Source organism: Ambystoma mexicanum, chromosome 14 (genome assembly GCF_040938575.1).
Source record: "Ambystoma mexicanum isolate Mex_15411 chromosome 14, UKY_AmexF1_1, whole genome shotgun sequence".
Classification (NCBI taxonomy): domain Eukaryota; kingdom Metazoa; phylum Chordata; class Amphibia; order Caudata; family Ambystomatidae; genus Ambystoma; species Ambystoma mexicanum.
In genome coordinates this window covers 443,209,043-443,233,459 of record NC_090940.1, presented here as the reverse complement: position 1 = coordinate 443,233,459, position 24,417 = coordinate 443,209,043, and the positions used below count along the sequence as shown (strand labels likewise).

The window sequence follows — 24,417 nt, the reverse complement described above, 5'->3', positions numbered from 1 at the left end:
CTTCAGCCTCTGCCCACTCCTAGCACTTACCTTGGCACCCAATGGCCTATGCCACAATTCGCTGGCACTTATTTATTGGCAGCTGACCACTCATCTAGGCACTTACAGCTGCTCACCCCCTAGCACTTCTCTCTTGGTACACTGAGCACTTACCCCCCCCACTCCCCATCCCTTCTCTCTCGATCTGCACTTGCACGTTCTGAATGCTCACAAGTATGTCCGCCTCTATGTTTCATTGTTATTTGATTTTCATTCCCATGTTCCCTCCCTGTTGACCTGTGGGTGCTTTGAAACACAATTCACTTGATGTATAAGCTCCTTAAAAATGTGCAATAAATTAATAAATAAATGTTAAATGTCGCTGCGAGCTCCAAATGATGGATTAACCCATTTACTCCCTTTATTCAAAAACATTCATGGGGTACATGTAAACACATTGGGGTCAGTGGCGCAGTGGAAAACGCGTTTGACTACGGATCAGAAGATCGTAGGTTCGACTCATACCTGGTTCGGGAGGGGGCACACTTTTCTAATTAACTCCAATTGTACTTTTGTAGTCTCTGTAATTTTGTAGTCTCTGTCTTTTCCCTAGCCTTGGCCTGAGGTACTGAATGCATGTAACTAAACGTCACCTGCAATAACAATCTTTAAAGGCACCAGTCTTTCTTCTGGCCTTTAAATTATTGCAGAAATGTTTGCAATGTAAGGCAGCCTGTCAAAGGAAGTCCCAGCATTGCTCTTTGACAGGTGGGAGTGGGGGGGCACAGCACATCACAGAGGTGGGTGCAGAAGAGATCTCGCATATGAAAGCTGCAGACAATGGTATGCTGCGCATGCGCCCCAAGCCTTTGCCACATATAGCCAGGTCTTCTTCTTGCAAGACGAAGTAAAAAATAGGAGGACTGTTATTCAATACTTGCAGTAATCCAGCAGCAAGCTCTTATACATGTAAAGTAGAAAACGGAGGAGCCTCAGATGACATCAATCTATTCATTAGTATGAAAATAAACACATTTTATTACATCATTACAAAAACATCAAAATCACAATTCATATACCTAAAAAAACACTAAAACATCACATATCAAGTATATGTGTACACTAAAAAAGAATTAAAGTGCGGGCGTGACTCAAAAACTATCCTAACCCAAATCCCTCTTCTGACCCAGATCGCTTAAGGTAATGGGTAGGGTCCAGACAAGAACCGAACCATCAGTCCTGTCATCTACTCAACATGTTTCTGTTTCAAACAACCTCCAAGTGGAAAACATTCTTCAGGAGCTGTTAACTCTGTCACTCTTCATAATTATTAAAACACTTTAGCTACAGTGTTCTTCCTCCTTTGGTCCTCCCGTCTACTGTAGGGGAGTCCTAGGTGGTGTGTTGCAGAACCCGGTATGAGTATCATCTTAAAGCAGCTCACATTCAGTTCTCTCTCTATTTGTGAGTTTCTCATTCTTTTAAGTGGAGCATCTCGTCTAATATGACTGGCAGCGGATCCACAGTGTAACTTCTTTTTCTGTTTACTACCTTCTCTTACACAGCATTATGTGCGTCAGGGTTAGGGAGTGCAGGCTTCTCAACTCCTGTCCGGCGTAGTCCTCTAAGTGGACTCTCTCAAACAAGTAAGCTTGCTATCTTGGCTGTATCTGGTTGTCCGCTTCTCGCTCGCCACTCGCTCCAATGGCTGGCGAGCGAGAAGTAGGAACCTTGTTCCAGAAAGTGCTTGAAAATGGACAAGGCAGCCGGATAGCCCTTGGCAGTAGCAACCTGTAGCTCCTTAGTGGTTAAATGTAGTAGAAAAGAAAAACCGATGGCGTATCACAAGTAAATGGATCAATTCCTTTATCTCTACACCAGCTGCAAAATGTGTTCCAACAGCAGCGGTATAAAGATTTTGTTACCGGCCTTCTAACCGAAAGCAAATCCTCCATTACATCTTCTGGAAGGTCCCAATCTGTGTACCTCAACCTCTCAGAAAGCAGGCATGGAGATTGAGGGTCCTGATCTCTGGATGAAGAATGCAACCCCCTCTTCTGAAAGAAGGTCCTCTCTTTGTGGAAGATGAATTCGAGGGCAGCTGGACATTCCCAGAAGTTCTGGATACAACATCCTCCTGGCCCAGTGCAGGGCAATCAGGATCATGGATTTCCCAAATTTTCTTAGCCTCATGAGGAATGACAGGCATCGGCAGAAATGCGCACAGAAGTGGAAATTCCCAGTCCATTATGAACGCGTATCCTAGAGCTCGTCATGGGGGAAATTCCCTGGAGCAGAACTGTTTGCACTTCCGGTTGCTAACAGATCCACTTGTGGGGTACCCCAAAGGGTGAAGATCTCAAAGGATTTCCTGAGCTAACGCCTACTCGTGGGAGACTGTGCTCTGCCTGCTCAGAGCGACTGCTGCTGTGTTTTCTTCTCCGGCCAGATGAACTGCCGACAGAGAGATTCCTTCTTGTAGCGCCCAAAACCAGAGCTCCATTGCCTCTCTGCACAGAGGCAGTGACCCCACACCTCCTCTCTTGTTGAGGTAGTGCATGGCCACTGTGTTGTCCGTCATTATCAGGACACTTTTTCCTCATACAGAGGGCAGGAAAGCCATCAGCGCTAGTCTGATTGCCCTCAGTTCAAAAGGTTGATATGCAGTTTATACACCGATGGAGACCAGTGTCCGCTGATTGTTAGACAGTTGGAATGACCTCCCCAACCTGATAGGGAAGCATCAATTCCCCACCGTAGTCTCTGGCAATGGTTGCCAAAAGGGTTCCCCCTTCAACAAATTTTCCTTGACGGACCACCACAGGAGATCCTGCGCGACCCTGTTTGGGATCCGTACCAGATCCTTCATCCTGCCTGAGAACTGTGAACACTGTGTGCTGAGGGACCACTGAAGAGACATCATTCTCAAACGGGCCTCTGGCACCAGAAAAATGCAGGATGCCATGAGGCAGAGCAACCTCAGAAAATCAAATCGAAGGCTAGAAGATTTGAGGCACTTTAAAATGTGTTTACCATCTGCTCTATGTGGATAGCCCTCACCTCGGGTGGCAAAACATTTCCAGAGGAAGAGTCCAGGGCTGCTCCAATAAATTTCAGCTTCTGGGAAGGTGTCACATGGGACTTCTTGAAGTTAAGGGAGAAGTCTAGCTTGTGGAGAGAATGACAGGTGCTTTCTAGATGTTCCAGTGCCCGTTCAGGTGAACAGGCTCTGATCAGCTAATCGTCCAGGTAGTGGTAGATGTGAATCCCCCCGCCCCCTCTGTGGATTTGCTGCCACTACCGCCATCAGCTTGGTGAAAACCCTCGGGCGGAGGTCAGCCAGAATGGCAGTACCCGAAACTAATTGTGGGAACTGCCAAGGGCGAATCTCATGTATTTTCTGTGCTTGAGATGAATCAGCACATGAAAATAAGCATCCTGAAGATCCAATTACACCATCCAATCCTGGAGCTGAAGGGCCTGGAGGATCTGCAAGAGAGTGACCATCTTGAACTTGTCCTTCCTGAGAAACTTGTTCAAGCATCTCAAGTCAAGATAGGTCACAACTCTCCATCCTTTTTCAGGATTAGAAAATAAGGAGAGTACCAGCCTTGATTTCTTTTCGCTAAAGGTACCGGTTTGATTGCACCATTCTCCAACAGTGTCTAAACTTTCTGTAGGAGGAGCGGATCTGGTACTTTCAAGAAAAGGGAGGCAGTAACCATGGGCAACTGTGTGTAGTGCTGAAGCATCTGTTGTAATACTTTGCCATTCTTTCAGATTATGAGATAATCTGCCTCCCACTACTGTCGAATGATTCAAGTTTTCAAAGTGGTTCTGTGGCACCGGTTGGTGCAGAAGGCAAGGCAGCGGATACTACTGCAGCTCATCTGCCTGTACGTCCTTGACTGCCTCGAGGTTGCCTTCTATATCCTCTTTGGTTAAATTGACCTCTTCCTCTGCTAACTGAGGAATAGTAATTAAATTAACGATTTCTGCATCCCTGAACAGAAGTTGGAGCTGTTTGACCTTGTTGTGGCTGCCTAATGACCTGACTCAAAGATTTCGCCGCTGCCTCAAGACTTTCATCTGCTTTAGATCCAAACAAGTAAGACCCTTCAAACATCATATCTAATAATCTGGATGGCACGTCGGAAGCAAACCCTGATTTACGAAGCCAGGCAAATCGTCTACTAGCAGCCATATAACAGCTAATACAATCTGCAGTGTCTAGCCCTGACTGCAATGATTGGCACATAGTATGTTTACCGTCCTGAATAATGCTCAAAAAGCCATCCCTTTCCTCACCCTCTGGGATGTGTTCGGATGCCATGGCTATCACCTCCCACAAAGTGTAGGTGAACTTTGCTATAGCACAAGTTGCATTTGTTGCTTTTGGTGCCATACTCCCTGCGGAGAAATCTTTCTTTCCCATGGCATCAAGCCTTTTATTCTCCCTGTCCAACTGGACTGTGAGATAGGCTGCTCCCTTAGATGCAGCAGTAGCTGCTTGCACAACATGGATTTAGGGACTCCGATGTTTCAAAAGAAACTCTGGATCCACTGATGAGGGTCTGTATTTTTGTGTGAAATCCTTGTGAACTGGAGGGATGGTATCAGGATGTTTCCAGTTCTCCAGAATTCTATTCTTCACTGCTGTATGGAAGGGAAGGACTGGGTCCTTAGAAGGTCCCCGGTCCAAAATATCTGTAAGGTCATCTTGTTCATATCCAACCGATGATCTACCCCCTAAGGTATTAAATAACCTTTGCCATTACCTTTGCCATTACTGATCTATAAGATGCATCAGCATGACCTGAACCTTCAGGAGTGCCATATTCACCTCTGGAGAGGTATCTAGACCACTGGCATCCTGCAGGGTGTCCACAAGGTCTCATTTTGTATTCCTGTGATAGCAGCTCCTCTGGAACACCAGTAGTGCCGTATTCCCTTCCAAAACTATAAATAGGGCTTTCTTCCTCCACCTCTTCCTCATAAATAGAGGCCATGGACTTGAAAAAGTCTCTTTTCCACTGAGGTTTAAAAACCTTCGACCCCGACTGTTTCAGTGTCGATAGACTCAACTTCTACACCTTCAACATTAATTAATGGGTTCAGAGAAGGAGGATCCCTTTGAGGCAGTGAGGCCATGTGAGGTGCGCACAAGATGCCTTCGAGGCCCTCGAATTCTTCCTTACCTTCGACCTACTGTCAGGGCCCTCGGGCGCACGGTCAGTGGTTTTTACAGACACCCTGTTGGCTTTTCACACAATGGGGCTGCGAGTCTCTAACGACTTCAACGAAGGGGCTGGCTTTGCCGCCTTCTCAAACACCTTCAACATCTGCCATCAGAACTTTTCCAGTTCCACTTGACTAGCCCCCTTGTTAGGAAATCTTACCTGTTTCCCCTTCAGGCAGGGAATCCGTAGAGGACGATCTGGAGCGATGACTCCTTTTCTTCAATCTCCTCGAAGATGAGGAAGAGGACCGCCGAAATCTCGAACGCTTCAAACGTTTACTGTGCCTCTTGGCTCGGAGCAGAGATCTCCTTCTTGGGCTCTTCTCTTCAGATGAAATGTTTGTGGGGGTCACCGAGGATGAACTTGGGGATGGTTTGCCCAAAGCAAGTTTCCTCTTCCTCTCCTTTAACGCTTTTTCAGTCATATACTGGCACAAGCCGCAATCTTTGACAATGTGGCCCAGGCACCAGAGTCATGCTCGATGAGGATTGGTTATGGACATCTGGGTCGAACACTCAGCACATTTCTTGAAGCCTGTTTTCGGGGTATGAGTAGATATTTTTTGTAACGAGATTAGTAACTACGCTGTAAATAACAAGCCGAGGCAAAGAAACGTTTCGAGCAGCTGTGCTGAAAAACGGAACAGAGACAACGGGCGCAGTTCGTGCAATATGTACCAGCGTCTACGGCATAGTCGAGGACGACTGAGGCTCTCGAGGGACACAAGGTCAACGATGCACAGCGCCCTCTGCTGAAAAAAGTTTCCAAGCTGCAAGCAGGATGATATCGGAGTATATCAAAGATGGGTTAAAGATGAGGAATACTTGGGAGGACACAGTCCATTCGAAATATGTTGAGTATAAGACAGGACTGATGGTTCGTTTTCTAGTCTGGACCCTACCCATCATCTTAAGCGATCTGGGTTAGGGTAGTTTTTGAGTCACGCAAGCACTTTCATTCTTTTTTAGTGTACACATGTATTTGATATGTGATGTTTCAGTGTTATTTTAGGTATATGAATTGAGATTTTGATGTTTTTGTAATGATGTAATAAAATGTGTTTATTTTCATACTAATGAGTAGATTGGGGTCACCTGTTCTACTTAACACTGAATAAGAGCTTGGTCCCGGATTACTGCAAGTATTTACTAACAGTCCTCTCATTTTTTATTTCGTCTTAAACTCTGCGGACATAGGGTGGACTGAGAGGCACCCCTATCTACTAGATGCACGTCCGGAATGTCTATTTATAGTGCTTCTTCTTGCAGGTCCAGCCCTCATGGAGGGCATCAGAGCCTGAAGCACGGACAAATGCCACAGGGCCCAAATAGAGGCTGTGGGGAACTCCTGGCTTTTCTTTTATGTAAATGCAGCAGATACGGAATTGGGAAACATATGGAAAAAGGCAGGATGGCCTCCCGACAAAGCTGAGAGTTTGAGCCCTGGTTAGTGGCGCTCGAGTTGCAGACAAAGAGCTCCCATCCCGTCTGAAAAGGCAGAGTCGGAGTGCGTCTGACGGGTCTGTACTGCGAGAAGTCACCGTCCTAGGTATGGCCTTGGTATCCTAGCGGGGGAAGGCGCTGGCCATGCAAGCACCGAGGGCAGGAGTTTAAGCCCCATCAAAATGTCTGTGGGAGGCGTACAACTCATCTCGGGGTGTGTTAGCAGAGGGGCATGTCACATTAACCCGTTGCTGCCCGTCTTGCCATAAATGAACTGAAATCCTGCTTTGAAACAGCTGCCAACTTTTCAGACCCTTTCCAGATATTTATGGAAGATGAAGGGCTTTAGACAGTTACAAAATGAAGAGTAACATTTTTCAAACTATGCAAAGTGGAACAGTGGCAAGCACAGCACCACTCTTATGTGGAAGGAGATAGCCCCACGAGCAAGTGGAGGGGCACCAGGACTGAGATAGCAATGTTTTCTCTCTCTTTATGTGCGGCTTGAACTATCAGACTATTTTTACTTTAAACAGCGCTTGGCGGACTCTAAAACCATGGAGGGAGACTGTCAGCCACCTGCAGAAATGAGGTCCAATCCAAGGCAGGTTTTACTTTTCTCCTTGTAGCTGTAGGTATGCAGGCAATACGGTGTGGGACTTTGATGTGCGGGGCCTGGAGCGCCACTGTGACTCAGGCAGCAGGAATCCCATCCACAGCAGCACTCCTATCCCTAAGGTGGGAGTGGCGAAGGACTTGCACACCCTCACGGATGCCCTGGGGACAACCAACAAACCCCACCCAACCCCCACTCTCTCTACCCCGACCCACCCACATTAAGCTCCACTCCCTTCCCCCACCTATCGTAACCCACTCTCTCTACCCCCCTACATACGGAACTCCACTCTTTCTACCCCACCCACCAAAGCTCTGCTCACCCTACCTCCGTTCCCTCTACCCAGACCCACGCTTCCCCACTCACTACCACCACCCACCCACTCTACCCCCACACTCTCCTTCCCACACCCACTAAAGCCCCACTCTCTCTACCCCGACACACCTCACCTCCACTCTCTCTACCCCCACCCTACCTCAACTCTGTACCCCAAAACACCCACCATACCTCCACACTCTCTACCCACCTCCACTCTCTCTACCCTACCCACCCACTTACCACTCTTTCTACCCCGCCCACCCAACCTCCACTCTCTGTTCCCCCACCCTACCTCCACTCTGTACCCAACCCACCCACCATACCTCCACTCTCTCTACCCGCACCCAGACTACCCCCACCTACCTGCCACAACTCGCTCTACCATAGGCCTCCTATTTTCTCTACCCTCACCCACCCTACCTCCACTCTCTACCCCATACCTCATCTCTCTATAGCCTCAGCCACCCACTCTAACTCCACTCTTGCTACCCCCCACACTCTACCCCTACCCACTCTAGCCCCACTCTCTCTATCCAGACCCACTCTACCCAGACATACCCACCCACTCTTCCCCACTCTCTCTACCTCCACCCAACCTACCCACTCTCTCTATCCCCAGCCACCCTCCCCCACTCTCTATCCCCACCTACCCATCCCCTACTCTCTATACCCCCACCCACCTTCCCCCACTCCCTCTACCCCCACCCACTCTACCTTCACTCTCTCTTCCCCCACCGACTCACCCAACCTCCAATCTCTCCACCCCAAACCTTAATTCCACTCGCTCTACCCTCACCTGCCCTACATCCACTCTACCCCCACCCTACATCCACTCGGTACCCCTACCCATTCACCCACCATACCACCAGTCTTTCTACCCCCACCCACCCTACCTCCCCTTGCTCTACCACTCCACTCTCTCTACTGCACCCACTCTATCTCCACCGGCCATATGCCCATTCTCTCTACCCAGACCCCCACTTCCCCACTCTCACTACCACCGCCCACCCCCCCTTGGATGACACTCTGACACTTCTAGGATTCACCCAACATATTATTGAACCTACTCATGCCAAAGGTAGAACATTTGACTGGTTGGCTGATTCCAACTGTGACATTACCCTAGTCAACATTACACCACAGGCCTGGACAGACCATTACTGTATCACCTTCTCCATACCAAAAGTTACTCACCATAGCACACCGGCTACTACTGCACCACAATCCTTGTCTCGGAACAAACGCAACATAACCTTAGAGAATTTGCTACCTCTCCCACAACCTATCACCAACCTTCCTCCAATCACCTACATAGACTCATCCTCCCTGTTTGAGCTTTATAACAATACCTTGGAACAAGCCTTAAATCAAATTGCCCCATTAAAATGACAAAAAGCCAAACCTGTCCACTTAAACAAATGGTTCTCTGCAGAACTAAAAGCGCTACGCAACATCAAAAGAATAGCAGAAGCTACTTGGCGAAAAGCTCCATCGTCCCCTAACAAGGAAAGATTCTCCATGGCAGCGGCCACATACAAAGAGGCCATTACCAATATGAAAAAAGAAATCTTCAACACCTGAATCCAGAATGCCAAATCTGGCACAAAAGAACTCTTTTCTATTTTAAGAGAACTAGAGTCCCCAGCGCCACCTACTGTTGATTGTATCAAGGACAAAGCCAACTGTGTCAACATTTAGCAAGCCTTATGAGATAAAATTGCACTCCTGCAAGCGAAGATAGTCTAAAAAGGTTAGCCTGGCCCCTCCTGCCTACTCCCGCAATATGTCTAGTCCACACCCCCGCTCCTGCCCTACTTTCCACTTCTCCTCAGTAATGGCGGAAGAAGTGGTAAATATAATTTCAAGCCTCAAACCTTCTAACTGCCAAGGAGACTCCTGCCCAGCTTCAGTTATCAAGGAAGGTGCTAAAGAACTAGCACCCTTCATTACAGCACTGATTAATTCCTCCTTCAAGAATTTTTCAGTTTCTAATAACCTCAAAGAAGCTTGGGTCATGCCTCTACTCAAAAAACCAAACCTAGACCCCAACATTCCGACGAACAACAGACCCATCACAACTGTCCCGTTTCTCCTGAAGATCCTAGACAGAGTGGCTACTTACAAATCCAGAAACATCTGGAGGACAATAAACTCCTAGGCCTGCGACAATCTGGCTTTAGACCCAGGCATGGGACGGAAACAGCCCTTCTGGACCTAAAAATCCAAATGCATGCAGCTAAAGACAAGGGCAGCCTGGCCATCCTGCTCTTGTTGGATTTATCCGCAGCATTCAACCTGGTTGACCACCAAATCCTGACTAAATATCTCTCCTCTGCTGCCGCATTCTCCCGGAATGCCACTAACTGGATCCAAGCCTTCCTTTCCAACAGGACAACTAGGCTCTTTGCACCGTCAGCGGTGGCAGACCAAGTCCCCATCCAGTGCAGAGTTCCCCAAGGGTCCTGTGTTTCACCAACGCTCTACAATATCTTTACTAAGCTCCTTTTTGATCGTCTTGATGATCTGAGTGTTACGTACACTAATTTCGCGGATGACACCCAAGTCCTCATTACCTTCACCGGATGCTATGAAAAGTAAACTGTAAAACTCAATGAAATCTACTTAGAAATTCAGGCCTGGATGGCTACTCACAGCCTCTGCCTAAACAACAAGACGGAACTGCTGATCATAGGTACACAAGCCCGTCTCAACAAACTTGACCCCGGCTACCATACCTTCCATTATTGACGGCAATATCATCAAGGTTGCCAAAGAGGTTAAAACCCTTGGTGTCTACCTCGACCCCACACTCAAACTTAAAAAGCAAATAAACTCAACAGCCTTCTCCACATCCTAGAACAGCAAGCTAATACCACCATGCAAACCCTTTCTGTCCACAAATAACTGTCTCACTCTAGCGAGGGCCTTAATTTTGTCCAAATTGGATTATTGTAACCCTTTATTTCTTGGTTCCTCCAATCACAATTTGAACAAACTTCAAGTTCTCCAGAACAGTGCCCTTTGCTGCGCGCTAAACATACCTCGTGCCAATCACATTGCAGCCATCCGACAAGAAGCACGCTGTTTATCGGTACGTGACAGAATCAAATTACACACCCTTGTCATCACTCATAGATGTCTGTCCGCAACAGCACCCCAATACCTCTTGGACACATTCTCAAGGCACAGTTCCACCAAAGCGCCTTATCTACACCGCCTAAACATACCCAAGTTCAACTTGAAATCATCCGGAGGGTGGAGCTTACCGGTGCTAACGGCCAAGTGCTGGAACTCGTTCCTCACCGACATCAGAGCAGATCCTTCCTTCTGGTCTTTTAGAGCCAAAGTGAAGGACCTACTCCTTTCCAAGTATCCCTTAGCTATCTAACCTCAGGCTTGCCTTACCAGTAGCTGGACTATCATTTATGTGCCCATTTTCGATTACTGCACTTGTATTATTACTGCTTGACCACTCTGTAACAGATCTTTTTCATTGTCCATATGTTGCTTTATCACAACCTTAGTGTAATATGTCTACTTTTCATGTACTGCACGACCATTGTTGTAACCGGTCTTCTCTTACCAAAGCGGTATTCTTATCGCCACATTACTGTAATTGTCTGTATCTTTTGCACTGTACCTGTAACATATGTTCCACGTTCAAGCGCCCAGATACCTCAGGGTTAGACTGCGCTATACAAATAATAAACTAAACTAAACTACCTGACGCACTCTATCCCCACCCACTCTAGCCCCACTCTCTCTACCCCCACCCATCCACCCTACCTTCACTCTCTGCCCCTACCCCCCATTCTGTCTACCCCCACCCACTTACCACTCTCTCTACCCCACCCACCCTACCTCCACTCTCACTACCACCAACCACCCAACCTCCACTCTCTCTGCCCCCCCTACCTCCACTCTGTACCCCAACTCACCCACCATACCTCCACTCTGTACCCACCCTACCCTCACTCTCTCTACCACCACCTACGTACCCCACTCTATCATAGGCCACCTATTCTCTCTACCCCACCCACCCTACCTCCACTCTCCACCCCATACCTTGTCTCTCTCTAGCCTCACCCACCCGCTCAAATTCCGCTCTTGCTAGCCCCACTCTCTCTACACCTGCCCACTCTAGCCTCACTCTCTCTACCCAGACTCACCCAACCTTTCCACTCAACCTACCCAACTCTCTCTATCCCCAGCCACCCTCCCCCACTCTCTACCCCCACCTACCCATCTCCCACTCTCTATACCCCCACCCACATTCCCACATTCTCTCTAACCCCACCGACTCACACCAACCTCCAATCTCTCCACCCCAGACCTTACTTCCACTGTCTCTACCCTCACCCACCCCACATCCACTCTGTACCCCCATACCACACTCTCTACCCACCTCGACTCTATCCCCACCCACCCAACATCCAGCCTCTATCCTCACCCACCCACCCTAGCACTCTCCCTACCCCACCCACCTTACCTCCACTCGCTCTACCCCAACCCAACCTCTACTCTCTCTAACCCCACCCACCCTACCTCCACTCTCTCTACAAACATACACCCACCCCACCTCCCCACTCTATACCCCAACCACCCTACATCCACTCTCTCTACCCCCACCCTACCTCTACTTTGTACCCCAACCCACCCACCATACCCCCACTCTCTCTAGCCTCAACTACCCTAACCCCCCACTCTCTCTATCCCCAGCCACCCTCCCCCACTCGCTTACCCCACCTACCCTTCCCCAACTCTCTTTACGCCCACCCACTCTATCTTCACTCTCTCTATCCCCACTTGCCAACCCAACCTCCAGTCTCTCCACCCCAAACCCTACTTCCACTCTTTCCACCATTACCCACCCTACATCTACTGGAAAGAGTGGAAGTAGGGTTCTGCCAGCCTACCTCTACTCTCTACCCCAACCCATCCACCCTACCTCCACTCTCTCTACCCCCACCCTCCTACCCTACCTCTACCCTCTCCATCCCCACCCATCCAAACTCCACTCTCGCTACCCCCACCCTATCTCCACTCTCTCTATCCCATACCTGTAATCTCTCTAACACCATCCACCTCACCCACCCACCCTTCCTACCCCACTCTCTATTTCCCCAACTACCCATCCCAACCCCACCCCACCCTACTCCACTCACTGGCCTACCCCACTCTCTCTAACCCCACCCACCCCACCTCCACTATCTCTATCACCATCCACCCGCCCTACCAACACTTTCTCTACCCCTACCCACCCGACCCCCACTGTACCTCAACCCACCCCCAACCTACCCCACTCTCTCTCCCCCACCCACCCAACCTCCAACCACACCCAACTCTCTACAGCCCACCCACATCTCCCCCCTCATCCTTCCCCCTCATGCTCTCACGCTATTTCTTAGCCTCTCACTCTCAATCTTGCTTGCTCAGATTTCCTCTTGCTCATTATCAATGGCACCCACTCTCAATCGTTTCCTTCCGTGCTCTATTATCCTTCCTTCTCACTCTCTTGTACACATCGCCTCTTATTGCATTCTCCTTTGAAACATTGCACTCTCCTCCTTGCACCCTGCTGTCCATAAATGCAAAATGCAAAGAACAAAAGTAAATGCCAACACTATTGGCTTTGCCAATGCTTGTTAAAAATGTGTTGCTTGGGGGGCGTGGCTACGAGAGCCATGTAGGAGGACACATTCCAGCGGAGCTCCCGAGATCCTGAACAGATCCGGGCAAATTAGTGCGGTGGTGCGGCTTATTGAACACCGACGATACGCATGCCAGCGTGTGAAAGTGCTACCTATGCACTGTGAACTTTTGGAGGACATAGTAGCCACGGCGGCGAAGATTGGAGAAGAAAAGTCGAGAGACGTTGAGGACAAAGTGCGACTCAAAATGGCCGACATGGGCCCGAGACGGAATAGAAAAGAGTAGCGAGAAGACCTAATGAGGCCAGCGAGCAGTGCGCCCACTCCTCATTCGAAAGACCTGCACATCTCCAGGACCATGTCACATAAGGCAGTGCGACCCAAGGCGAAACAGCCCACGCTGGACGACTTCACCAAGACGTCCCCGGGCCTGGACGCCACCAAGAACAAAGAAGCATCGGCCGTGGGTGGCGCGACGCCTTCGAGCTCTAATCAAGAAATCCTGGCGGCGATTGCGGACCTGAGAGCAGCCTGGGAGTCGAAATTAGAACAGGCCGTCTCCGAATTAAAAACGGCATTGGACCTCAAAGTTGGGGAAGTCCAGGAGGACGTCAATCTGCTGAGACAGGACGTTAGGGTTCTGGCAGAGCGCACAGAGTCCCTGGAAAAAGAAGTTGGTCCGAATACGGCAGACTGCTCCACCCACAAGGCAAAACTGCACGCTCTAATTCAAAGGGTGGGCAACTTGGAAAGTAGAGCGGAGGAGGCGGAAGGACGAGCCCGTCGCAACAATATACGCATTGTGGGCCTACCGGAGGGGACGGAGGGCCGTGACCCTACTGACTTTGTTGAGACCATGTTACTGCAGGAGATATCCGGAGGGGCCTTATCCCAAGGCTTCGCAGTGGAACGAGCGCACAGAGCCTTAACGAGGAGGCCGCCTCCCGGAAACCCGCCCAGACCCATCATTGCCAAAATTCTTAACTACCGCGATCGGGAAAGAATATTGGAACATTTTCGAAAAGGAGGCACGATCAAGAGAGGAGCAGCAAACATCACGGCGTATCCGGATTACACTCTAGCGGTGCAGCGGAGTCGCATGAATTTTGGGACTGTGAAACGGAGGCTGAGAGAGGCAGGTTATAAATATATGTTGCTTTATCCTGCAAAACTGAAGGTTATACAGGCGCATAAAACTTTATTTTTCGAGACCCCAGAGGACGCCATGGAGTGGCTCGACACACAGGGGTGCCCCCAGGAATTGGCGGATCGGCCCAAGAAGGACTCGGAGGAGCTGCGGAAGGCGTAAAATGGCGTCGCAAGATGGCGCGACTCATGGACTTTGGGACTTGATTATAGTCGGCTCGGAACCTTCGGTATGGAAGGTCAGTTGGTTGCACTGTTTGTCGCAAACACTGGGATTATTATCGAACGGGAGCCCCATGGAGCGATACTCTTTCCCCACAATAGCTTAGGTTAGGTGGCCATTAGGGCGACCTCACCCTACTGGGCTCCGTGCACTGATCGGTGATTACGGAACTAGATGTGGGGGTGCCTGAGCTCTGTTGTTGAAGCTGGGCAACAGTTGGGGCGTGTGATGTTGGGGGGAGGGTGGGTGAAGGAGGGGAAAGGGAGTTGGGGTTTGGTTGTGTGTGTAGTTAGTTGGGGAAGGAGCTTATTCGCGGAGTGGCTGCAGTGGGACACCTTCTGTGTCATGCGAACTGCCGGAGATACCTGTAAATGGGATGGGAGGACACATAATTGCCATGGGAGACCTTAAGATTGCCACCTGGAACGTCCGTGGACTCAATAATTACCTGAAAAGAAATAAAGTCATGTTGTATCTTAAACGACAGAAGATCGACATTGCCCTGCTACAAGAAACGCACCTGACCAAACATAAACTAGACCTTGTAAAGAAAAAATGGAGTGGCACGGTGGTGGGCTCCCCGTACTCGGCCTATGCCAGGGGTGTGCTGACCTGGGTGGCCCCGCATGTCCCGCTTAGAATTATACGAGAGGAGGTAGACACTGAGGGTAGGCTGGTAATACTAAGGGCACGGATTGAGAACAGAGGACTGAGTATTATTAATACGTATGCCCCCAATCAAAATACTGCTATATATTACAGGACTTTATGTACACGACTGGGCCCGTGCGCAGAGGAACCGATCATTTGGGGGGGGGACTTCAACTGTGTTCTTGACCCCAAGACAGATAGGTCCGATAGTAAAGTGGACAGGCCCACCCCGGCGGCTAGAGCTTTACGGGTACTATTAGACGATTTTGGACTAGAAGATGTCTGGAGATTGAAACACCCCACTGCCTTGCAGTATTCTCATTATTCGGCCCCTCAACAGCTGCATACAAGACTAGACTATTTCTTTGCCACGCCAGAAGTGGTGATAGCAACTACTCAGATTGAATACAGAGCGAGGGTCCTGTCGGACCATTCGCCCTTGGTGATGGCCTGGCAATATGGCCGCCCCAGGGGGCGGATACCGACATGGCGCCTTCGGGCGGAGGCGCTAAGAGACCCGGTCTTCAGAGAGGATATTAGAGAGGCGATTATACGGTATTTTGAGGAGAACACGGGCAGTGTAGATTCGGCTGGTACACTTTGGGAGGCCTTTAAGGTGGTATTGAGGGGCGATGCTATTTCCAAATCAAAGGGCCTGCAAGGGGGGGTTCTAGCTGAGCTAGAGAAAGTGGAGAAAGAATTGGAGCGTGAATGTACCAGAGCGGGGGGGACACAGATTTAGTACTTGAATTACAGCAACGATGCTCGGAGCTCTGGGAGCGGCTTTGTCACCTCAACTACAGGAAATACGTGGAGAGGCAGCATGCAGGCGGTGACAAGGCTGGTCGCCTACTAGCATGGCTTTATAAGAGGGAAACCCCTAGGGCCCCGATTACGATGATAGAAAAGGAAAACGGGGAGGAGGCTCACACTCAGGAAGAGGTTAACGCTGCTTTCTTAGATTATTATAAAGCGCTGTACGAAGACAAAGGGGAAGACAATCTGGATAAGATCAGGGACACACTGGAAGATATGGAATTGCCTAGAATTAGTGCAGAGGAAAGGGAGGAGCTAGATGGTCCCATTACGCTAGATGAACTGAAAGGGGTGGTGAAGCGGCTGCCTACTTGCAAGACCCCGGGCACTGATGGACTCCCGAGTGAGTTCTATAAAACATATAGCGCAGAGATACTCCCCCCTATGCTGGAGATGTATAATGAATCATTTGAGGAGGGCCGATTACCGGACACGCTCAGAGAGGCGCTGATAGTGCCGCTTCCCAAGCCTAATAAGCCGAGACAACACTGTGGGTCGTACAGACCGCTGTCGATGTTGAACCAAGACAGTAAGATCCTGACAGCGGTCCTGGCGGACAGGCTACACAAGGTCATCGGCAGACTGATACACTCGGACCAGACAGGTTATGTTCCTGGTAGGAATATAACCCATAATCATAGGCGGCTCCACAGGGTGATCGAAGAAGGGAACAGAAGGGATGAGGAAATGGCAGTGATTTCCTTAGACGCAGTCAAGGCATTTGATTTGGTGAGGTGGCCGTGGCTGTTCGCAGCCCTGGGGGAATACGGGTTCGGGCCTGGCTATATCAGATGGGCGAGGCTGCTGTATAGCCAGCCAACGGCTAGGGTACGCACGGGATCGGTGATATCCGAGAAGTGGCGCCTTGGTAGGGGTACTAGGCAGGGATGTCCTTGGTCCCCGATGTTATACATATTGGCCCTGGAACCCTTAGCGGTATATCTTAGACAGCAATATGACCTGGTGGGCATCGAGGTGGGAGGAGAGAGCCACTTGATATCCCTATATGCCGATGACTTGCTGCTGTACCTAAAATCTCCGGAGGAGAACCTCCAGTACGTTTTGGAGGTCATGCAGAAGTATGCCGAATTGTCCGGCATAGCGGTTAATCCCGGCAAGTCGTGCATGTTCCCCCTGGGGTGTTATGCGAGGGTCCCCACGGAACGTTTACCGGTATTACCCGTGCCTTGGGCGACCGAGTCCTTCCGATTCCTCGGAATAGACATATATCATACTGTGGTAAACGAACATCTGCATAACACTGTAGTTGCTGTGGATAAAATCCGTGCATCCATGCGATTTTGGGAGAAGCTGCCGCTGGCGATGATGGGGCGGGGGGCGTTGCTTAAAATGGTTGTCCTGCCTAGACTGTTGCATTTCTTCAGCAACATACCATACTTAATACCTAGGAGGTTCTTTACCAAACTCGACAGTATGTGCAGGGACTTCCTATGGCACGGCACTCGCAACCGAGTGGCACTGTGGAAGCTGCAAAACTTTCACGACAAAGGAGGGATCAGATTACCGCATTTTGAGGCCTATTATGTAGCGAGCCAATTGCAATATGTTACACAGTGGCTCTCCGACGAGGAATCTCCCGAGTCTAGGTTGGTTGGGACAGATTGCGCCCCGTTCTATTTGAAGGAGATCATTTGGGTCCCTAGACAGAACTTAAATGTTCGCCCTGGCATGCTGTTACTTGGGTGGAGAATGTGGCGTAGAGCATGTCGGCTACTGGAAAGCCCGGACCCGTGTTCGCCGTTGGCGCCACTGGTCGCCTTGACTGCGGGGGATAGCCAACTTAGGAAAATGATCAGAATATACTGGGAATCGGTTGGGTTGGCCACGTTAGGAGATATATGGCAAGATGGGGCCATCAAGGATTTTACAGACCTAAAAAAGGAGACCGGGTTGCATGGGGGCCAATACGTTACATACCTCAGGTTGGTACGGATTATCCGAAAATCTTGGCCTGAGACGGTGTTAGCGGAGGATCCGGACGCTCTGATTGACAAGATATATGATATATCAGAGGGCGGACACGAGATTTCCAGATTATATGAGGTGGTGATGTCCCGGGTGGGAAAGGACTTGATGGATTTGAGACTAGAATGGGAAACGGAGGTGGGGACGCAGATGACTGATGGGATGTGGGAACGGGCTATGGGATATCATAAAAAAGTGTCCAGAAATGCTAGATTACAGCAAATCCAACTATATATCACGCACAGAGCGTACATGACCCCCAAAAGGATAGCCAAGTTTGCGAACACAGGCAGACAAGCATGTCCGAAATGTAACGAGGAGGACGCGGACATGACGCATATGTTTTGGTCCTGCCCAGTAATCGAAGTCTTCTGGGGAGAAATGTCACAGAAGTTAGCAGACAAAGGGGTCCTGATAAGCATTGACACGGCCTGGGCCTGCCTCCTAGGGGGGTTCCCCAGACCGAAGAACACCAGACATCTGGGGAAACTGAGAGACCTAGCGTATATACTCGCTAAGAGGAGGATAGCCATGAACTGGAAGCAACGCTACAAGCCCAGGATAGAGATGTGGTGGAGGGACCTGCAAAAATGGGCGGAAGCTGAAACCGAGGTCTGGCAAGAAGCATGCAGTAAATGCGGGGAAGGGGATGTGGGCAACTTAGTAGCCTGGAGGTTGTTAGTTACTGGCCTGTTTGAGGTGCAGGGGGAACCTACTGCCTCGGAGGAGGGAGACACCCGGCCACTCCAAGTCGATACAGAACCACCCTGTTGATAGGCTCTTGGGGGCGAGGGGGGAAGTGCAGTGTTGTGTTTTCTTAAATTGTCAACTGACTTATTGTACATAATACCACAAGTTTGTTTTGTACTGTTTTCATTTAAAATAAAAATATATTTAAAAAAAAAAAAAAAGAATGTGTTGCTTGCAGCGTCAGATGGATTGGTTCTCCCTACTTAATAGTGCAGAGTTTTCATACAATAACTTGCATAACATTGCAACAGGGTCTTCCCCTTTCTTTGCATCTGGTGACTTTCATTCCCAACGCTCCTGGTGGAAGTAAACACTGTTACCACTGTACCGGCAGCGGAACTTATGATAGGATATGATATGGCATTTATAACACGCCTATACACAAGTGTTAACCATATGTTGTGCATACATACGACAGTCGCAGAACAGTTACAGCAGGCACAATCCGCCCATTAGAAACAGGCATACTAACACAAAAGCAGCTCCCGCTTATAAGTAGGGGCAGAAGGTCTGGCTCCCTCCAACACATCTCTAGGCACATCAAACTACTTGGCTCGCAAAAACCGTTACCCAAAACATAGGTCTGTATAAAATCAAGAGAATAATACATCCAGCTGCTATACGTCTGACCTTACCTCACAAATGGAAATTACATTCCATTTTCCATGTGGCTTTGCTCAAGCCTGTTAAATAGAACACTCGCTTCACGACCAAACCAGAACCTGTTATGGTACAAGGTAAACCGGAGTATAAAGTACAGGCGATACTCGATATGCAACGTATAGGCCACCGTTGGTTAGCATTAGAGAACTGGAAAGGGTATAGGGAACCATTAGAGAACATCCAGGCTCCCAAACGTCTGGCTCATTTCCACAGGCAATGTTAGACCAAGCGCCCCCGTGTAATGGCGGCGTAGGGAAGGGGTACGGACGCCGGTCAGGGTGTATGCTGGCCTGTCACACCTGGCAACTGCAGTGGCGGTTGCAGTTTAGTACTACACGTCCCAAGCACCTCCGCAATAGTGCCAGTACAGCGTCTAGACATGCGTGATTTATGCATGCCACGTTAGACAACCGGAAAGGAAAGCTACTAAAGAGGATGCCAGGCCAGGGACAACCCTTTTTTAAAAAGATTTTTATTAATTTTTATTCAAACCAAACAATACAAACCAAACACGCAGTGTAATTTACAACAGTTCCATTATTCACCAATTAGTCTTGATCACTGCTTCCCCAATCCCACCCCCCTTTATGAGCCCACTTGTTCTTCACATTCCGTATCTGCTGCATGTGGCAGGGTCTTGCTTCCCTCGGATTCTGTTGCATCCGATATTGCTCCAAACAGTTCTGCTATTAATGATTCCCACGCCATCAGGGTACCTACTTCTTCCTCCCCCCTCATGCTACTCGCCTCTTGCCATAACATCGTTTCAGCCTCCGCCCATTTCTGCAACTCCTTCCACCATACCTCCACCCGTGGCTTGTGACACGTCTTCCATCCCATGGAAATCCTTTGTTTTGCGAGCACATATGCCAAATCTTTAAGTTTCCCAACATGTTTAAGTTTCCGTGATCTGTGGAACCCTCCCAGCAAGCAGGCCCAAGCCGTGTTTATAATGAGCGTGACCCCCTTCTCCACTAGTTTTTGTGCCACTTCACCCCAGAAACGTTCAATTACTGGGCATGATCAGAACATGTGTGTCATGTCAGTATTTTCCTTATCGCATTTGGGACACGCCTGTCGCCCAGAGTTTGGAACTTAGATATCCTCAGAGGAGTCATATATGCTCTATACGTTATATACAGCTGTATTTGTTTTAGTCTAGCATTTCTTGACACCTTCTTGTGGTATCCAAGGGCACGTTTCAACATCCCATCCTCTATCGGGGCTCCTACCTCCGCTTCCCAGTCTAGTCTCAATTGTGTCAACTCTTTTCCGACCTTAGTCATCACCATCTCATACAATTTAGAAATCTTGTGTCCCCCTTCCGATATGTCATATATTGCCCCCATGATAGCATCTGGTTCGTCTGCCAATACTGTTTCAGACCACGTTTTCCGAATGTTCTGCACCATCCTATGATATATAACATATTGGCCCGTATGTAACCCAACCCCTTCTCCAAGTCCTTCAAAATCCCGAATGGTCCCCTCTTGCCAAATGTCCCCTAACGTTATCAGCCCCACCGATTCCCAGTAGGTCCTGATAATCATCCTCAGCTGTTTATCTCCCCCTGCCATTGCAACCAGCGGTACCTGCGGGGAGCATGGGAATGGGTCCTCCATCATCCGGCATGCTCGACGCCACATTTTCCACCCAAGCCTCATCATTCCAGAGCGGTCATTCATTTCTGACTCAGACAGCCAGATCATTTCTCGTAAGTAAAATGGGGCACTATCCTGCCCAAACAACCTTGGTTCAGGGGTCGCTTCATCGGAGAGCCACTTAGCCACATATTGTAGTTGACTAGCCACATAATAAACCTCAAAATTAGGCAGTTTGACCCACCCTTCTCATAGCAGTTCTGCAACTTCCATAGCACTACTCTGTTCGGAGTACCGTGCCAGAGGAAGTCCCAACACATACTGTTCAGTTTAGCAAAACATTTCTTGGGTATCATATGTGGAATATTGATAAAATAATGTAGAAGCCTAGGTAAGACCACCATCTTAAGCATTTCCCCTCGTCCCATCATTGCTAGGGCAACTTCTCCCAAAACTTCATGCATTTCCCGATTTTCTCAATGGCTATCTCGGTGTTGTGCCTATGTTCCTCATCTGCCGTGTGGTACACGTCTATTCCAAGGTAACGGAAAGAACTAAGCGCCCATGGTATTTGCAGCACCGGTAACCTTTCCACAGGGGTTCCCTTATAGCTACCTAGCAGGAATGTGCTGGATTTTTGAGGATTCACCGATATTCCGGACAGCCCCGCATACCTCTCCATCACTTCCAGGATATACTGGAGATTTTCTTCTGGGTATTTCAGGTATATTAACAAATCGCCCGCATATAAGGATATTAGGTGTCGTTCCCCTCCTACCTCAATACCTATCGTGTCATATTGTTGCCTGAGGTATGCCAGGGATGGCTCTCTTGACAACCGCGAGTACTGGTGGTTAGCCTCCTATATTTTCCTGAGTCCCGCTTATTATGTTTGTATACGCCCCGTGGAACACCCGGTACCAGGCCCACCCCAGTACCTGAAGAGACGACACACACACACACACGTCTGACCGTTACGGGCTCCCGGCGACTTCTCCGTCGCACGGCCCCCCTTCATTCCCTGCGCATGCGCGGCCCTCTTTGTGGCTCGCGCATGCGTGCGGGGTACATTACTCCTTTTTTCATAAACAACAAACGGAGCGATATAACAACGTTTTGAACTGCCCAAACGGTGCACATACATTGATGCAACATGTGTAATAAGTTAACGGGCCAACCATGGGCCATTGCCGTCCTCCTTGGGCATCAGGGATCAGGGTCCATTATGAAATCACGGAACCTGGCCAGGCACCTGCGACCTTGCCGACTTGGATACCTTCTGCCCTCGTTCCTGGAATGATGAGGAGAGTAGGTTGATGTCAGGCTTCCTCAATCTTCGCTGGTTCTGGGCGTCGAAACAGCAGGCTGAGTCATGGGTTCATCTGCAGCGGGGTTGTCCTCGGTGGCTCTGGTGTCTAATTTCTTGAAGTAACATGAGTTCCTCGTGACGGTCCCTCTATGATCTGCTGCGGTCACCATGGACCCCTTGATGTGAGTCACACCCAGGGGACTGGGCTCATACGTGAGAGAAAGTTTTCCTTCCAGGTGCCTGTTGCGCACTAGGACGGTGTCTACCATAGCGATGTTCGGTTGCTGGAGGTGCCTCCTGACATTTTCAAGCTCATTGTTCATCAGTAGCTCCTCTGATACCTTCTGGTCGTCAATGGTCCCCGGGTCGCACCCTTCCACCTCCGCTATCAGTCCCCTGGGGCACCGATTGAATAGCACTTCTGCTGCGGCCACCCCTTTGGACTGATGGGGCATGGTGCGGTATTCACGGAGAAACTAATATAGGTTCCGTCATAGCTCACCCCTTTGGCCTTGAGTGATTCTGAATATCTTGTTCAGGGTGCGCATTAAGCGCTCTGCTTCCCCGTTATCCCTGGGTCATAGTGGTGTCACTTTCCGGCGAATTATTCCACACTCCTCCATGTATTGAGCAAACTGTTGGCCTTGGAATGGGGGTCCATTGTCTGAAAAGAGCTCAAAAGGAAAACCATCTGTGGCGAATATTCGCTCCAGCGATTGAATGGTGTGGACACTGGCGGTAGATTCGACCAGCTTGATCTCCGGATACCGGGACCATTGGTCGATTCCTGCCAGGAAGTATGTTCCTCTCCCCGTGGAATCAAAATCGGCATGCACCGTGCCCCATGGCCTGTTACTTCTCTCCATTGACTCAATATAGGGCTCCCTCGCAGCTGGGCTAGCGGCTTGACACCATATGCATTGTTGCACATTTTCGTCTACCCGATGTTCCAGATCTGGGAACCAGACCTTGGTCCTCAGGCGCTCCTTAGTTTTGGCCGTGCCCTGGTGGCCACTGTTGGCCAACTTGAGCACCCTTTCAACCAGTGTTAGGGAGACTTCTCTGTTAAGGCTAATTTCCCAAACCTAGTGAGTCCCCCCAGCAGCTTTGGTGGATTTCTGGGGTTTATTTTTTCTCCTGCTAAGAGTGAGACTCTTTTTTCTCCCACTCTTAGACATGATTTGAGGTGTTCCTTTGACTTTGTATGTGGGCTATGGGCTATGGGCTCCTTTACCCCATAGGGCTTCATGTGTTTTGATATATGGGTTACACAACACCCTGCGTGCAGTAACCCAGGGGTGTCGTAGCGACCCCCAAACATAGACTCCATACCCTGGGACTGACTACTGTCTTCCAGGGCATGTAAAGTCACCATTGGCTTTGCTAGTCTCAAATTGTGAACAGAACCAGTACAAACCATCATATTGTGGACATACTGGTCGGGGCAATTCGATTGCCCCGGGGTCTGTTGTTCGAGGGGGCACTGTCCAGTTCCCCCCGACCAAGTTTCGGCTGATGGCAGTGGATACTACTTTTTATATTCGACCGCAAATATATTCCTATGAGATTTTCCCATTGTTTGAGGCTACCACTTTTTAAAATAGCCTCGAACATACCGCCGGTTTATTAAATTAATATAAATTCACTGGTTGGTATTTTTTGCCGAAACTTGGTTCCAAAATGGCGTTTGTGTTCGCTTCTGTGACTCCAACCCAAGTCGAGCCCTTTGTTCCACTTTTTGGCGGGCTTCTCCACAGAAGCCTCCAAAAGTGGTGCCACTCTGTCTGGGTACCACAGGGGGTGTGGGAGGGGGTTTAGGCACCCTGGACTGAGTTGCCTCTGCAACTCAAGTTGCACTCTTGTGTGATTGGCCAAAGTGGTGAGCCGCCCGGCTCACCACTTAGCATGCTTGAGTGACAGCTAGGCTGAATGAATGGGGGTTTTCTGCATAAAAGCAGGGCTTTGGGGACTGGAACTTCAGAAGTCGCCACAGGACCTAAAGAATCCGAGGAGGGAGAAGCCGAGC

At 49.4% G+C, this 24,417-nt stretch overlaps 1 protein-coding gene and 1 non-coding gene across 2 annotated transcripts in view; one reads left to right on the top strand and one right to left on the bottom strand.

Annotated features, from left to right (window-relative positions):
* Positions 1–24,417, bottom strand: part of HGSNAT (heparan-alpha-glucosaminide N-acetyltransferase) — a 2,225,524-nt gene that overhangs the window by 1,678,522 nt on the left and 522,585 nt on the right. The gene's annotated exons all lie outside the window — the stretch shown is intronic.
* Positions 440–512, top strand: TRNAR-ACG (transfer RNA arginine (anticodon ACG)). The gene has a single exon. It is a non-coding gene; the product is annotated as a tRNA-Arg (tRNA).